An 8635-nucleotide genomic window follows, 5' to 3' on the forward strand; every position below is an offset into this window, starting at 1 on the left:
AATCATTACAGATGTTTTAATATAATTCTCAAATATTTCATCATAGAATTTTAAAGAACCTGACAATTGTACCTTAACATCTGTGAAACTAGTATTTCTCATATTGGAGAAAAAATCATTCTGGTTTTTGAAGCATAAACCTTAAAAGATCCAAATTACTGAGTCCAAATTTACAGGCTAAGTTATAGGTACAAACGGGTACAAACAGAAGGAAAAAGAAACAGTTGTTTCCCAAGTACTTTATCTTTCACAAACGGTTACTGTAAAGATTTTAAAAGTTTCAGAATCTGTTCCGGTATAGAAATATGGTCAAAGGTCTTCTGTAAAATAATCATTAAAATATAAAGAAAAGGGAAAGGTGCCAAGATGGTGGCATAGGTGGACTCTGAACACACCTCCTCCCATGGACACAACCAATTTACAACTACTCTGGGAACAATTACCCATGAGAGAGAACTGAAAACTAACTAAAAAGAACCCGTGCAGCAAGGAGCAGTCCCGATTGAGGTATAAGAGGCAGAAATTCCTTTCTGGAGAGAAAAAAAGCCACCTTCTAAAGCCATAGCACTTCAAGGCTGGCTGGGAAAAATCCTAAAGTACACAGCCTTCACTGGAGAAGTGGAGGAGCTGAGTAGGGGAGCATTACTGCTATAAGCATCCTTTGGACTCAGCACAACCGAGACAAGTGTTATAATATCTGGCTTTGCTGACTACTAACAGCAATGGGGAATAACTCCAGAAAAGCTATCAAACATAAGGGGGAAAAAAGCCAGTTCTTAAAAGGCCCATGCACAAATTCACTAGTTTCAGAGAGCAACCTAAAATAATCAGAAAGGTGCATAGTCCTTTGGTGAAAAGAGACTCACCTGATAGGCTCTGGGTGCATCTCAGTGAGAAGTGAAACCTCTCCAGGGACTGAAACATTGGTGGCAGGCATTCTTGTGACCTGATATTGAAACAGATGTGACAGATGCCATCAGAGTTCTTCCCCTGGCTTGTTAGCCCAGGGTCTGTCCCACCTACTACAGCACCAATTTCATCCAGCTCAGCCAAGGTAGGCAGCCCACTCTAGGGACTGGCCCTACACAACAGCAAGCCCTTGGGCAACTTGTGGGCTTGCATAGGCTGGGTGTCTGGATCCTCTGCAGCCAGATGAGTGGGTCTTCCTTTGCAGGGCAGGGTGTGTATGAGGAGAGGATGGAGTATGTGGGGCATTGGTGTAGTGTGTGGGGCCTCTGCAGTGGAGTGACTGGGTCCACTTCAGTGGGTCAGGATGCACACATGGGGCAGGACTGCATTGATGGTGTGTTTGGCTCTGTGGATGGTGGGACTTGTTAGCTGCAGAAGACTTGTGCTTCTCAAACAGCCACATGATAGATCGACCCTACCTTCAAAGCCTGGAACAATTGGATTCTCTGGGGCCTGGGGTCAGCCCCACTCAGGTGCAATCCTGAGAGTTGACAACAGCCTTGAAGACCAAAGGTCTACAGCAGTTGTAAGCCCCTGATCCTAGCAACCAGCCATGATGGAGGCCTAAGCACTTAACAGAACAACTGCAATAGCAATGTGCTGTTAGACCTTGCAACCAACTGTGATAGGGCTCCCCATACCTGATAAAGTTACTGAAGGGTCCATAACAGCCACATGCAGCTGAGAATTACAAGCAGCTGGTCAATGGACAACCTAGCCTCCCTGGGCACCTGCAGAAAGAGCAATTCTGCCACAACAGAGGGATATACATAGCCCACACAGGGGTCACTCCTGGAACATTTGGAACTGATGACAAGAGGGCAGCACACTGCTAGGCCTCATAAGGCTTCTCTTACATAAGGCCAACTCTCCAAGATCAAAAGACTTAGCAGACCCACCTAATATATAGATATAAGCACAGAGAAAGAAGCAAAATGAGGAGGCAAAGGAATATGTTCCAAGCAAGGGAACAGGACAAAACCCAAGAAAAAGAACTAAATGAAACAGAAATAAACAATCTACCTGACAAACAGTTCAAACAGAAACTCATAAGGATGCTCACTGATCTTGAGAGAAGAATGAATGAACTCAGTGAGAAAGTCAACAAAGAACTGGAAAATATAAAAAAGAACAAATCAGAAATGAAGAATACAATACTGGGAATGAAAAATTCACTAGAGGGACTCAATAGCAGAGTAGATAATCCAGAAGAACAGATCAGCAGGCTGGATGAAAGACTAGAGGAAATTATCCAAGCTGAACGGAAAAGAAAAAAGAATTAAAAAGAACAAGAACAGTCTAAGGGACCTCTGGGACAACTTCAAGGATACTAACATTCGTATTATAGGTATCCCAGAAGGAGAGGAGTGAGAAAAAGTGGCAGAGAATCTGTTTGAAGAAATAATAGCTGAAAACTTTCCTAACCCAAGGAAGGAAACAGACTCCAAGGTACAGGAAAGACAGAGAGTGCCAAACAAGATAAATCCAAAGAAGCCCACATCAAGACATATTATAATTAAAATGTCAAAAATTAAAGATAAAAATGAGAATCCTAAAAGTGACAGGAGAAAGGCAACAAGTTATGTACAAAGGAAATCCCATAAGGCTGTCAGATGACTTCCCAGCAGAAACCTGACAGGCTAGAAGAGAGTCACACAACATATTTCAAGTGCTAAAAGAAAAAACCCTACAGCCAAGAATACGCTACCCAGCAAGGTTATCACTGCAGCATTATTCACAATAGCCAAGAGTTGGAAGCAACCTCGGTGCCCACCAAGGGACGAATGGATAAAGAAGATGTGATATATATACACAATGGAATACTACTCAGTGATGAGAAAAGACTAAATCTGGCCATTTGTGATAACATGGATGTATCTTTAGTGTATTATGCTAAGTGAAATAAGTCAGAGGGAGAAAGTCAAATACCATATGATCTCACTCATAAGCAGAAGATTAAAAACAACAACAAACAATCACATAAAGACAGAGATTGGACTGGTGGTTACCAGAAGGGAAGGGGGGAGGAAGGAGGGCAAAAGGGGTGATTAGGCACATATGTGTGGTGATGGGTTGTAATTAGTCTTTGGGTGGTGAACATGATGTAATCTACACAAAAATAGAAATTTAAATGATGTACACCTGGAATTTATACAATGTTATAAAGCAATGTTACTGAAATAAAAAAAAATGAACTGCTAAAAAAAAGAGAGAGAGAGAGGGAAAAAAAAAGACCTATCATTCTTAATATAAAAGAAAACTTCACCCATCTCATAGGCCTGAAAAATGTCAATATTACTGGGTCTTACTTTTGGCATAAGCTTAATTCTTTTAGAAGCAAATGCAATATAACTGCCCTTAACTCCCCTAATTGCCCAGAATCCACCCAGAGCTAATGGCTAATTCCGCCAGTTCCCAAGAAGACAGTCTATGTAAACTCCTAAGTTCCATTTAGGCTTGCCTTCCACTTCTATCTCCCAGTAATGTACACAATAATTAAATCCATTAGCATCTAGAATACCAGGGTAGAGGAAAAACTGTTTGGGTTATAACAAAGGTTTTGTTCTGTCTTTCCGTATTGCATAATTTTTCTATCCTCAGAGATAATAAGTTGAGGATGTGTTGTTTCAAGATCTAGAATGAGACCTCCTGGAAATGGCTTGGTAATTTTGTCCAAGCTGGAATACTGTGGAGGAAGTTCGAATCTATGTGTTTTTTTTAAACAGAATGAAAAGAGATCAAGGTGTTTTAGGTTTTTATACCTGTAGTGGATACTCTTAACATATGTTAACAATTTAAGTTCAGATTGCACACTCTTGCCCTCTATCTTGCTCAGTTGATGTTTGAATGTGCAGATGCGATTGAAAAATTTTATAAGATTTTCATTTAGTTTTGTTATAATGTCCAAATTTCATTTTGTATTTGCCTAAGAATATCCTCTTTTTCATTCAGTAGAAACAGACTAACTTGTTCATATTAAGAATTTATTTCTTCTTTCTTACATTTTATCTTTTTTTTTCAGCTCCACTGATTTTCTGGCTTGCAAAGTTAATCATATTTTCAACTCATTCCACATTGTCCTTCAAGGGCTCAATGTTGCATTCTAGAATTTTCCTATTATGAGGATAGCTTTCTAAGTGGGATATATGTGGTGCTTCTGGTATTTAATGGAAAAACTGCACTGTGTACATAAAATCTCTAGGTTCTTTTCACAGAAAAGAATCAAAAGCTGACTGTACTTCTTATGTATAACATTCTCTTCCTGACTCTTCCTCTTGCTTCCTCTGATCTGGAGCATACCTTAGCAATTTCAGTCAAATTACTAAGCTGGGGTTTGCTCCTGAAGTTCTTGTCTGAAGACTAAAATGACAGACAGGGCATAATGATGTGTCATTTAGATCGTTCCAGGACATATTTATGCAGGAGTGACAGAGCTGTGCCCACAGTTGAGTGTCACTGAGTCTTCAAGTAATGCAAACAGATGGGGCTGCTAGATTCCTCTTGGAGGTCTGCCAGGGCTGTCACAAATTCCTCTGAGCCATGAACAAAGATAGCACATAAGGTGATGCTCCTTTCACCATGGCCTACCTCTCTAGAGCTCAAGACCCAGCAAGAATTTAACATCACCCAGACCTCAAAGACTGCCTAACTTTAGGTTTCACTAGCCTCACATGCTGATGGCAGGCACTAAAGTCCTGCTTAGTTTCCTTCCCCTCAGCTCTGGAGGTTGCCGCCAATAAGGATCCACAACTTGCAGATCCATCACATGTCATCTACCTAGAGTTAAGTTCAATGACCTCCTTCTTCCAGAAATTAGCCACAGGTCCAAGTAAGCGAATGATCATTCCTTTACAATGTAGACATCTAGAGAATGCTACCTAAACCAATGACAAACTGCTGACTTGTATCAGATGACTCAGAAGAAGCTCAAGCTCAGGAAGCCTTTGAGCTGAGTGAAGCACAGGACAGAAACCTCAACACAAACCTGGTGCTTGGGTCCTGCATCAAAGGGGCACACTTGGCACCTCTGGTGACTGGCATTCTGCCAAAAATGGCAACTATAGTCTTTTGAATATCATCATAAACACACACATGTGCACACACATATTCATACTCTAATACAATCCAATTATGCCATGTAAAACTGAATTCAACCACAACCTACAGAGAGAGAAGTCTGTCTCTACTGCTTTCACCCTTGACCCAATTTCAGTCCAGAAATAAACTAGATTATTTGAATTAAAACATTTCATGTCAATCCTCTACACCAGTGATTTTCAATATATGGTCATTGGTCCAGGAACAAATTCTTGGTTCACACTCCAAACCTACTGAATCAGAAATTCTGGGGGCAGAATTCAGCAATCTGTATTTTTACCATCCCTCCAGGTGTTTCTGATGCACCTAAATTTTGACAGCCACTGCTGTACACAAAACCTTGCCGTGGTTTACTAAGAGTTAAAGTCAAATTCCTTGCAATGGTCTAGGACTTAAGGACTTTTTCTCCTTTCATAGCTTCTTAATCTCTTCAGATGCACTGGTCTCTTGGCATTTCCATGAATAAACCTGATTCTCTAACATCTCTTTACATTGTACTTTCTATTTCCTTTGCCTCATATCTTCTCCTAGTGTTTCGTGTATTTCAACACCTCTCTCTTTACTGAAATGTCACTCTTCCAATGAGTAGTTTTGGATCTCCTGCCTGAATTCACATCCTCCACTGAGAATCTCTATCTTCATTCCCTGTTGAAGTTTTTCCTTAATATTCATCACTACCTACCGTACCACATTTTTAGCTTAACTATCTTGGTGACTGTCTACTCCCTAAGTTGGATCCTGAGATCCAAGATCCTTGAAAACAGTTTTTTGTGTGGTTGCTTATTTTCCTTTGTTTGGTTCACTTCTGAGGGCCAAGAATATCCAAAACTGCATGTCACAATAAAAAAATTGGTGTGGAATAACTGAATGAAGAAAACATTTTAAGTAGAAAAAATAAAGGAATTTCATCATGGTCTATATCAAATACAATTTTTAAAAATTAAAATATTTATTTACTTCATAGAATGACTGGATACACTGTTTTTTGGATTACATTAATTATGTCTATATTATTTCACAGGTGCACACAATTTCAACTGTCTGTTATCTACTTGGGATTTTAGAGTGGTTGATTTCAAGATACTGTGTTTAGTACATCATTTAACTCATACTTGAAAGCCTTTATGTTTATAATATTTTTCTGTGTTTTATCTTTCATTATCCCTACATTTTCTTTCCACATCTTTCCTTCTTACCAGGAAAGATCAATATTTTGTGAAATTTATCTCATTTGTTTGCTTTCAAAATTTCTTAAGCAATATTGGTGTTACTGCCTACAAACGTAGGTTCCTTACCCGCCACACAAGAGGGGCTAAATAAAAACTAGAACACCAGGCTTATGGCAAGGAAAGCGTTTTTATTTCAGATGATATCAGATGGAAGATGAGAATGAGCTGTTAAATTTCTCTTGTTTCATTTCGTCTCCACAAAGAGGGGAGGCGAGGGGTTTTAAAGGTTTGTGAGGAAGGTGGATGCTTTTAGAGAGGTGGGGGGAGCCAGGCACCTTGCTGGTCAGAGCTTTCCCATCAGCCTGGATGTGGCCTTAGGACACTGTCTGCAGGGAGGAGGCGGAGAGGATAAGGAACCCAGGTGGGTGACCTTGGCCATTTGTCTCTATGGCATATAGTGGATTGTGGAGCCAGGGAGCCAGGGAGTAAGCAGGGAAAAGAGTGCTTTGGTTTTAAGCCCATATAGGCCGAGTTTAATGTAGGGGAACTGATATCAGGGCCGGCATCATTGGAATATAACTGACTTATAATTTTATGTATTTTAATATATGTAGAACATTTCCCTTGTTAGAGCAAAACATATTATTCCATTTGATAATTATTTCAACTGTCTAAAAGGATGTTCATAAAGATTGTACTACTTCTTAAATTTTTGTAAGAATTATTTTTATTCTAAGATCAATTTTCACTTCTTTATTTGTGAACTCTCTTTTATACGTGACTTACTCAGAAACACTCTAACACTGTGTATAATAAACTACAAAGCATATTAATGGCTATTCCCTAAAGAAGCTTTTTCAGTTCTCTATCTAATTTTATTATCTCTGAAATAAGGAAGCCAGTCTGAATTAGTGAAAACCACATGAACTGGGACACAGGAATTTGGATTTTATTGAATTTGCTGCCCACTCTTTTGGCCTAGTCTTTTAGTCTCACTGGATCTCAGCTTCCTCATCTACAAAATTAAAGCTTTGGATTTTAGACTTCAGTAATGTATCCTGATTTTGCCCTCTGTAAAATTGCAATTTTTTTCATGTTCTTTTACTTTCTTCTCAGGCTTCCCTGTAAAACATAGGTTTTCAAGCTGCTTCATTTCATTTTTTGGCTCCTGGGATATTTATTCCCATGGGCTGAGGGAAAAAGAGCTTCCTGCAGGGTATTTGATAGTTTTTTCTTGGTCAACCTGTTCACTGAATACCTATTCCTCATATTGGAGCTTATTAATGATTTTCTTTCATAATTCTCATCATTTACCCACTTTTACAAAATTTATCATGATCGAAAAGGACACATGAGTCAATTTATTTACTCCGTTACCAATTTGGATTCAAGCTGTTTTGTCCCTCAAAGTTTGCAGTTCAATGCACGTGTTCTATTTTCAATGATGATCGCATATGTGTAGTCTTCCTTTTCTGTTTTGTTTTCCTTTACTTCAGGTGTGTCAAAGAAATTTCTTGGCAAAATTCTTCTTTAATTATTACTTTCTCCCAAAGATCATTCTTTTCCTCTTAATTTCACTTTTGGAATAAATGAAGAGAAGAATAAATAAAGGGACGGATGGTCAGTTTCATTCAGGATATTATCTCTACAAATATTAAATCAAATAAAAATAGCAGTGGTACATGGTCAGAGAACCATGGGAAATTACATTGTTTTGAATTTTTTGGGTGGTAAAAACACTTTAATGGTAAGTCTAGTGGATGAGAAAGTCTTTTATTTGATAAAAGTAAAACAAAAAATAAGCATTTTATTTGTCTGTTAAGAAAATCCTTTGGGTTACAAAAAGTTTTAACTCTAAATGGTTTTCTCTAATTGAAATATTAAACACAAAAAAGAATAGGTGTTTTATATAGCTCCAAAACCCTGAGGTTTCAGCTATATAAGCAAGGAATGAAAGAAATATCATATTAAAAATGTATGAATTTTATTTATTTATCAGAATTATTTGGTGCCTTTTCTTTTGTAACTTCAATGTGTATATTGTTCATTTTCTAGTCTCAAGGTCAACTTTCCTCTAGGGGCACCATGGAATTTCCCAAAGTGTTGCTATTACTTGCTATTAGCACTTCCTTTGTTATTTCCTCTGTAGATCTTATCTGTCTGCAGTTCTTTACTCAACTTGTCAAAGTGAGCCTTGTGTTTTGTCAACTCTGGGTATATCCAAGGGATAGAAGAAAAATAGAGAAACTCAAAAATGGAATATAGCAATTTTTCTCCTCATTCCCTAAATTTTACTCAGAATGCTGTCACTTATAATCCAAATGGTCGTGATATTTCCCATGTGGATAATGCTTTTACTACTGAAAAAACACTTTTTCACAAGAATTGCCTTTAATAAA

General features: G+C 38.3%; 1 pseudogene; it reads right to left on the minus strand.

The window, feature by feature from the left end:
- Positions 1-240: 240 nt before the first annotated feature.
- On the minus strand, positions 241-4593 carry LOC106822287 (tripartite motif-containing protein 60-like; annotated as a pseudogene).
- Positions 4594-8635: the final 4042 nt, after the last annotated feature.

This window comes from Equus asinus, chromosome 11 (genome assembly GCF_041296235.1).
Source record: "Equus asinus isolate D_3611 breed Donkey chromosome 11, EquAss-T2T_v2, whole genome shotgun sequence".
Classification (NCBI taxonomy): domain Eukaryota; kingdom Metazoa; phylum Chordata; class Mammalia; order Perissodactyla; family Equidae; genus Equus; species Equus asinus.